The sequence below is a fragment of the Myodes glareolus genome, chromosome X (assembly GCF_982192425.1).
Source record: "Myodes glareolus chromosome X, mMyoGla1.1, whole genome shotgun sequence".
Lineage (NCBI taxonomy): Eukaryota > Metazoa > Chordata > Mammalia > Rodentia > Cricetidae > Myodes > Myodes glareolus.
In genome coordinates this window covers 42,130,095-42,139,035 of record NC_142053.1, presented here as the reverse complement: position 1 = coordinate 42,139,035, position 8,941 = coordinate 42,130,095, and the positions used below count along the sequence as shown (strand labels likewise).

The window sequence follows — 8,941 nt, the reverse complement described above, 5'->3', positions numbered from 1 at the left end:
CAAGGCAACTTATGAGTCATAAGGGTTAATTCTTTTTTGCCTCAAATACTTGCTGATTTATTTTTATGTATCATTTTTTATTAGATAGGCTTACATAATGTTCTTTTCATCTAGGTATATAGAGTATTTTGAGCATATCCATCAAAGCCCACTACCTACATCCTTCTTTTTTTATTTTTTCATTCAATTATTTACACTTCCTTCCCTCCTCCCAATCCCCTCCCGCTTCCCCACACCCCCTCCTCCCTCTACCACCCTGATTGAGAGAGGGCAGGGAGTCCTGCCCTGTGAGAAGTCCAAGGCCCTCCCCTCTACATCCAGGCCTAGGGAGATGCGCATCCACATAGACTAGGGTCCCAAAATACCAGAACATGCTGTAAAACACAAGTCCCAGTGCCTTTATCAATATGGTATGCACTCACTCATTTGTGGACTTTAGCCATAAACCAAGGTCATTAAACCTATACTTCGCAAGCCCAGAGAAGCCAAATAGCAAGGTAAACCCAAAGAAAAACATATATAGATCCTCCTGGAAATTAGAAGCAAACAAGATTGCAGGGCAAAAGTTGTGAGCATGGGGGTGGGGGCAGGGATGGGGGTGAAGTTGGGGGAAAGGGGAGAGGGGGCGAGGGAAGGGAGAAGGCAAGGACTGGCAACAGCTTGGGGGAATGAGAGGGTAGAGATGGAGGAAGGGCGGATATAGGAGCAGGGAAGAAGATACCTACATTAAGGGATCCATTTTAAGGTTGGCGAGAGACTTGTCTCTAGAGGGGATCCCAGGTTTCCACGGGGATGTCCCCAGCTAGGTCCTTGGACAGCAGAGAAGAGAGTGCCTGAACTGTCCTTGCCCCACTATCATACTGATGATTATCTCAAATATCACCATAGAATCTTCGTCCAGCGATAGTTGGTGACAGAAACAGAGACCCTCATCAGAGCAATGGACTGAGCTCCCAAGGCCCAGTTGAGAGGCAGAAGGAGGGAGAAGACAATCAAGGAAGTCAGGACTGCGAGGATTTGGTCCACCAACTGAGGCAGTGTGCCTGTTCTAATGGAAGCTCACCAAATCCAGCAGGACCGGGTCTGAATGGGCATGTGATCGAACTGGACTCTCTGATTGTGACTGACAATGGGGCTGACTGAGGGCTAATTATTAATAGCAGGGGATACACGGTAGCAGAAGGCCAGATGAAGAAGTCAAGAAAGCACATATCTATAGTCTCAAACTAACGGGAATTGGGCTGAAGCTATCAACCTTCAAAACCTGCCCTCAGTGATGTATTCCCTCCACAAATGGCCTACCTCCTAAAATTTGTGCTAGAACCCTAAATAACACCAACAATCAGGTGTCAGCTGCTTAAGTATCTGAGTGACATTATTTTATTCACACTACCATAGTGCTTGATCAATTTTGAGTTGGTTGTTCATACCATGTTAGATGTGGGACCAATTTGATTCATGTGCATATGGATATCTGTTTTGCTCAGACCTCTTTATTAAAGAGATTATCAGTTTTTCTATTATATGTTCTCGGAGTTTTTGTAAAAAAAAATCACTTGACGGACTGGAGATATAATAGCACTGAAAAGCATGTATCTACCTCGCTTTTTAAATCAATTTTTTTAATCTTATGTGTATGGATATTTTACCTGATTGTCTGTGTGCAATCTGTGTACCTGAAGCCCAAGGAAATAAGAAAAGAACATAGGCTCCCAAGAACTAAAATTAAAAACAGTTGTGAACTGCCCTATGGGTACTAGTAATCAAACTGGTCCTCTAGAAGGACAGTTTTACGTGCTAAATGTTGTAAACTCATTGGCTTTCTCTCCATCTCCTGAGGTACTTCTTTTTTTAAAGATCTGAGTTTGTTTCTGAGCACTGACATCAAGTAGCTCTTATTAATTTTTCTCCAGAGCATCTGATGTCCTCTCCTGAACTCTGTGGTGGCTTGTTTTTACATATGAAATATGTTTCATAACCATAACCCACAAATATATACACATCATTAAAATAATTTTTAAAAAATCAATGGATCAATAAATATTTACATTCATTTGTTGTTCCCTCCCTTGTATTACCAAAATTCTACAATTTAATTTTTATTACTATAAATTCACAATAGATTTTAAGGTTGAAAACTATGATGGCTTTTCTTTGTTCTGTTTTACAAAGTTTCTTTTAAATATTTGAATTTTTTCGTGTGTGTGTGTGTGTGTGTGTGTGTTTATTGGGGGGATAATACTAAGTAAAAAAGAAGTTTTTGTAAAGTCATAGTAATGTTGAATTTTTCTAAATATACTTCAAAATACATTAAATAAGGGTAAACATCATTGTCTTACCATTCTTGCCTTTTCCCCTGGAAATACTCTTGAGGACTTTCAGATTTGTGTTGTTCTCAAGTACTAACTTGATATGTGACAATATTATGAAACAATTCAATAGTTTGGACAAATCTGAAATCCTGATAGCTTGACATCAGTAATAACATCTCAATCTATTTTAAAATTATTTTTCTATTCTATCATGAGTAAATTCTTCACCCAAGGTCAAATTAGTAGTTTATGTCTGGCCGAGAATCTATGCCAGACAAGGTCATTCTAAGCATACACTTTTATCCAGCATGCTTTGACTCCTCCTCTATGACAAACTATATCAGCTATCATGATAATGAAGATACGCTTGCCATTAAAAGTAAGTCAGTCTTATGTATACTCTTATTAAACAAATTTTAGCTGATTTATTATCATCTTGTCAGCAGCTGTAAAAGTAAAAACAGTAAATGATGCAACTCTTCTTAGATATTATATATCAGTCAGAAAAGAAGTATAGTCCTTGAAGCAACACAGTTTAGTGCAGGGAATTCAAGTTACTTTACACTACCTATTTTGAAACATATGAAACCTATTCTGAAACCTATTTAAAAGGGATCATGGAAGTGCATACTTGTAGAAACAAAGTCTTACCAAAATAGAGTTGTCAAGAATGAAAATTATCAACTTGAATCAAAGAATTATAAAATAGTAAATAGTGTGTGCACAGATCCCAAGTGTCCATAGCTTAATAATAGCAAGTATCCACTAAAATAAAGACGGCCCTAGGACTATGGGTAATTCTAAAATAATCTAAGAACTAACAAAACCAAAGCCCAACACTGTAATTCATGACTACAAATTCAGCACTCAGGAAGCTGAGACAGGGGAATTGTCATGCAGTCAAGGCCAGCATTGGCAACATATTGAGTACTAGGAAAGCCAGAGCTACATAGCAGCACTTTCTCCCCTGACAAAAAAATAAGCAAACAAATAATCAAGAACCCAGAATTATAGAAAGAATAAAACTGAAAATAATCAATTTTCTCTTAATTGAAGATGACAGTGTCTATATGCTTTCAAAAAGTTTAAATTGTAATATTGAGAATATTGTAGATGTTACAAGTGAGAAATAAAAGGATATAAACTCTAATTTCAAAAAATATCATATTAATAGAGAATGATTCTGCATCATAATTAGTACTTAGGGACTTTAGAAGGACTGCTATGAATATTCTTATGGATTAAAAAGCAATGGATATGCTTGGTAACAGATGGGCAATCAGAATAATAAATTATATAGATGAAGAAAATAGAAATTTTACATATGATGAATATTGTACTTGCAACGAAATATTCACCACATGTTAAGTAAAAGGGACTAGAGACAAATTAGAAGTCTCTGGTACAAGTAGTTATAGCAACCCTTAAATAAAGCTAATTTTCTATGTGTGTTAACACAAAACTTCATTTTGAGGACTTTTATCTCAGTTCCTGCTGTGTAAAATATCGTGCTTAATTTTCAACAACAAAACTTCAAGATATGCTGAAACTGAAAAAACAAACACCACCACTAAAGGAAAAACATTTGGAGAGATAAAGGAAGCATGAAATGTGAACTCAATTCTAATACAGATACTGTAATTAAGCATAAAGTGAGTATGATAAATGTGTCAAAGAATTCAATTTTTATCGAAGTTGACAATATGCCAGAAAAGACTGGGAGTATGAGTTCAAAGGAAGAACTATTTCTTAAGCTTAAATCCAAATGACTATGGTTGATTTCTGAATATGGTATGAAATGAAATTATAGTGTTCCTGGCTCCTGTTTATCTTTTCCTCCAGCAACATTTTGTCATTGTGTATACCTGGCATTGCTTTCCAAAACTGACTATGAATGTGTGTATTTATTTCTAGATAAATGTTCTGTTCCATTCATCTATATGTGTGGTTTTATATTTTGCCAGTTATCAATATGCTTTGATTTCTATAGCTATGGGGTAGAGTTTGAATGGAATAAAGTTTGCCCTCATCTTTATTATTTGGGTTATATGATTCTGTGTAAATTTTAGGATATTTTTTCTTTTTTAGCTTTTTGTTTGTTTTGATAAATGATACTGGAATTTCACAGTGAATTGCAATGGACTTGAATTGCTTTGGAGGGTATGAACATTTCAACATTAATATTCTTCCATGCATAAATACAAAAAGTCATTCCATTTATTTGTATTATCATCAATTCTTCCACCAACAATGTATTGGTTTTAATGCAGATACTTTTTGTTCTAGTTGTTTAATGGAATTTCTTAGTATTTTATAGTATTTATGATGTAATTTTCATCATTTCTCATTCTTAGTTTGTTGGGGATATGTAGAAACAACACTGATTTTTGCATATAGCTTTTGTTGCCTGCAACTTGACTGATCATTAAGTCATCTAGTTTTCAATGAATTTTAAGAATTGTTTTGTGTAAACAAGATAATGTCACCTGAAAACAGAAAATTGCACTTCAAATTCACTGCTTAATATAGTTTGCTTAAAGGGCAACAATGATTTTTGCATCTATATAATAAAGGAGTACTAACTTGCATTTTGCTTCTCTTATAGTGTTCATGTTTATTTCTATAATTAGAGTTAAGCTAACTTTGTGAAATAAGCTAGTACATATTTCCTTCTTTTAACTTTCATAAAGAATATGTAAAGGGTCGTCCTTTTTCCTGGTTGGATACTACAGAGCTACAGTAATAAAAAGCAGCATTGTATTGGCGTAAAAACAGGTATGTAAATCAATGGGCTTGAATTGAAGACCAGAAAATAAACCCATGCATCTATGGGCACCTGTGTTTTGACGAATAAGCCAGAAATACAAACTGGAAAACATCTTCACAACAATGTTGCTGGACAAATTGGATGGCTTTATGTGGAAGAATTCAAACAGATTGATTCCATATAAAACTCAACTCCAAATTGGTAAAAGAATTCAACTTATGGCCAGATACATTTTACTTGATTGAAGAGAAAGTGAGGAATATCCCTGAACTAATTTACACAGGAAAAGACTTTCTGAACAGAATCCCAATAGAACAGGCACTAAGAACAACAATCAATGGGACCTCATGAAACTAAAATCCATATGGCAAAGAACACCATCATATAGACATATAGACAAATGAGTTGGTTATAGCATATGAAAAAATTTTACCAACTACAGTTCCTATAGAGTGTTAACATCTAAAATATATCATGAACTTTAAAAAACTAGACATCAACAAAATAAATAACCCGATTGAAAAATGGAGTAACAGTCCACACAGAGTACTTATAAAAGACAAAGCACAAATGGCCAAGAAACGAAGGAATAGTCAACACCTTAAGTTATGAGGAAAATGCAAATCAAAACTACTTTAAGACAATGTTTTACACCAATTAGAATGGTCAAGATCAATCAAATAAATGATAGCTCACGCTGGTGAGGATGTGAAGGGGTTGAACACATACATTGCTGATGGGAGAAAAAACTTCAACAGCCACTATGAAAATCAGGGTGGTAATTTCTCAGGAAACTAGAAATAGATCTAAGTCAAGATCGAGATATACCACATTTAGTCATGCTCAAAGTACAGCATATCCTACTACTAAAGAGACAACTGATCAATCATGTTCATTGCTGCTCTAGTCCTAATAACCAGAAATTGGAAACAACCTAGATGTCCATCAATAGATGAGTGTGGATAGAGAAAATGTGGTATATTTACACAGTGGAGTATTATACAGTTCTTAAAAAATAAAAGGGAATACGGAAAGTGACAGCTAAAACTAAGAGCCATTTGAGGGTTCATATGGAAACCAATGATAGAATCTCCTAAAATATATATGCACACATGGAAGAAATCCAAGTAGAATCAGCAAATAACAAGGGAGACAAAGCCCCCTCTAGATATTCCTCACCACTGAATGAAACCTCCAGTGTCAGGAATAGGTTACAACTAATTGAATTTTGTCCAACGTGGCCCAATGGAAAGCCCCTAACAACCCAGGCTATTACTAAGGCTATTGGTTTCTCTCCCCAAACTGACAGTAAGACCCTATTGCTGAAGAATGTCTATATATCTCAATGAATGCAGAAAAGTCAAGCTAGTGTTTGACTAGGGACTTCACCCCTATTGACTAGTGTTCATTACTGGAAGGACTCTGCACACTAACCAGAGAAGTAAGGTAAACATCAACCCAGCTGTAAAAAAAATATGTTCAATCTATCATGATGACTTTCCTGAAAGATACACTGGTACAACAGTGGCACAATATTTATGAGAGTAACGAACCACTATCTGATTGGTTTTAAGGCCCATTGCATGAGATAGAACCCATGTCTCACACAACTTAACCCAGAATCTGAGACTAGATAAGCCATGAGTTAGGAGAAAACCAAATGCTTCTGCTCTGCTAAAGGAGCATAGCAATAAGATGATTCCTAATGACACTCTGCTATACTCGTAGATGATGGCTTTGCACAGCTATTATCAGAACAATTTCCTTATCTACTTCAGGAAAGAAATACAGAAACCTGTAGCTAGGCAATGTGTAGTGAGTAAGAGACATTGGGATACATATTCCTCAATGGAATGTCCCAATCAATTCCTTTCACCCAGGACTCAGGAGATCTCACAGAAAGAGGAGGCAGGAAGATTTTAAGAGTCAATGAGGATAGAGGACACTAAGGAAACATGTCTTCTAGGCCGAATAGGATGTCCACACATGTGAACACATAGTGTTAGCATGCACAAAGTCTGCACAGGTCTAAGGCAGATGGGGTCACAGCACTGAGAGGGTAAATTGACATAAGTCTTCATCCATAACCCAGAAACTAATTTCAATTTGACAACTGATCACAAAGGAAAAATAAATTTTCTCCAGTGGATTTTCACTGGTCTAGCATTAGATGTCAAACACAAGATGAACTCAAAGGTATTTCTGGAGGATTATTTTTTGTTTCATAATGCTTTGTTTGGGCTTTTTTAAAATAAAAAAGCACATGTCTTTTCCTTATAAATTACTTTTTTCTGATTTTGTGTCTTTATGGGATGTCTTTGTGTATGAGTGTGTGTGTCTCTGTATCTACATGTATTTTTTTCTTTGCTTTATCTTTGACTCTTTTTGTTGTTCTGTTCATTTGTTTGTTTTGTCCTATTAAGGTTTGTTTGGTTTTATTTCATCTAATTTTTTTTTCTTTCAGATGCCTGTTTGTTTTCTAATGACAAGAAAAGTAAGAAAGGGTTGGTTTTGGGTAAATGGGGATATGGGGATGATCTGACAGGAGTTGGAGCAAGGTGAACCATAATCAAAAGATATTGTGTGAATAAATTTCTTTTTTCGATTAAAAAAGACATAGCACATTAAATAACCATTTAAAAAAGATCATCCCTATATTTTTGAGAATGATCCAGTAAATATATCTAGAAAGAACAATAAAAAATGTGGTTCCTTTAAAAATTGTTTGATGGAATTCAATCTTGTAATGAACTATAGAAATGATCCCTGAAAGTATAGTCTTGGAATTCAATCTTAATATTTTCCATTTCTTTAAGATTTTTTTCTACCAATTATGGCTGATCATATCTCAGAATTTATGCATCTCACCTGAGTATTCTGATTTGTTTGAATATAATGAATCATCCTAGCTTTTGATGATCCTTTATGCTTTATGTTTTTGTGATACAAGTTTGAATATGATCTTCTTCATTGCTGACTTTATTTTAGATTTTCTTTCTTTCATATTTAATCTAGATAAAATTTTTAAAATTCCATTTATATTGCTAACATTTCCTGTTGTTTACTTAGTTACAATTTCACTTATGTCTTCTCTATTTCTTGTAACTCCTTCCTTCTAAAACCTTTTGACTGACTTTATTGTCTTTCCTTGAGATCAGTTATAGGTTATTTAGGAAATGTCTTCTTTTCAGATTTGTACATAAACTGATAGAAATTTGCTTTAGTGAGCTCCTTGTGTTGGATCCCATAAGTTTGAAGTATCATTTCCACTTATGTTTATCTATAGATATTTCATAATGCCTCTTTTTAATTTTTCTTTATCCTGCTGAGTATATTTTAGGAATATGTTTAATTTCTACAACATTAAATTATTAAATTTCCCAAATTTGTCTATACTATTAATATTAATATCTAGTTTAATCCATTTTGATTAAAAGAAGATTCATGAAGCTTTTTTTGATCATCATAAAACTGTTATGCCTTTTTTATAAATCAACAAAATCTTTGGTAAAAAAGTTTCTTTGTGCACTTGAGAATATGTATTCTTTTACTTGCTCTATGTGAGTATTTTATATTCATTTGGTTTAAATGCTTGTTATAGTTCAAAGCAACCAAAATAATTTTCTGTCTGAATTACCTGTTCATAGTAAAAAGTTTAGGATAACTTTATCAAGTTCCTTTCTTCAAAGCTTAGAGATGTCTGTAGAAGACAAAGTGGGAAACTGTAAAAGCCAAAAGTCATTGATAGCTCTAAGGAAACAGCATCTTCCGGACACAACAATCCTGATACACAGCACATAACAGGACTTAACAGGTTCAAACCAGGCAAAATTCCTAACACAGAGAAGGGAAAGTGGACACA

At 34.6% G+C, this 8,941-nt stretch overlaps 1 pseudogene; it reads right to left on the bottom strand.

Moving 5' to 3' along the window:
* Positions 1 to 7,781: 7,781 nt before the first annotated feature.
* LOC146889219 (small nucleolar RNA U3) lies at positions 7,782 to 7,861 on the bottom strand (annotated as a pseudogene).
* Between the last annotated feature and the right edge of the window lie 1,080 nt (positions 7,862 to 8,941).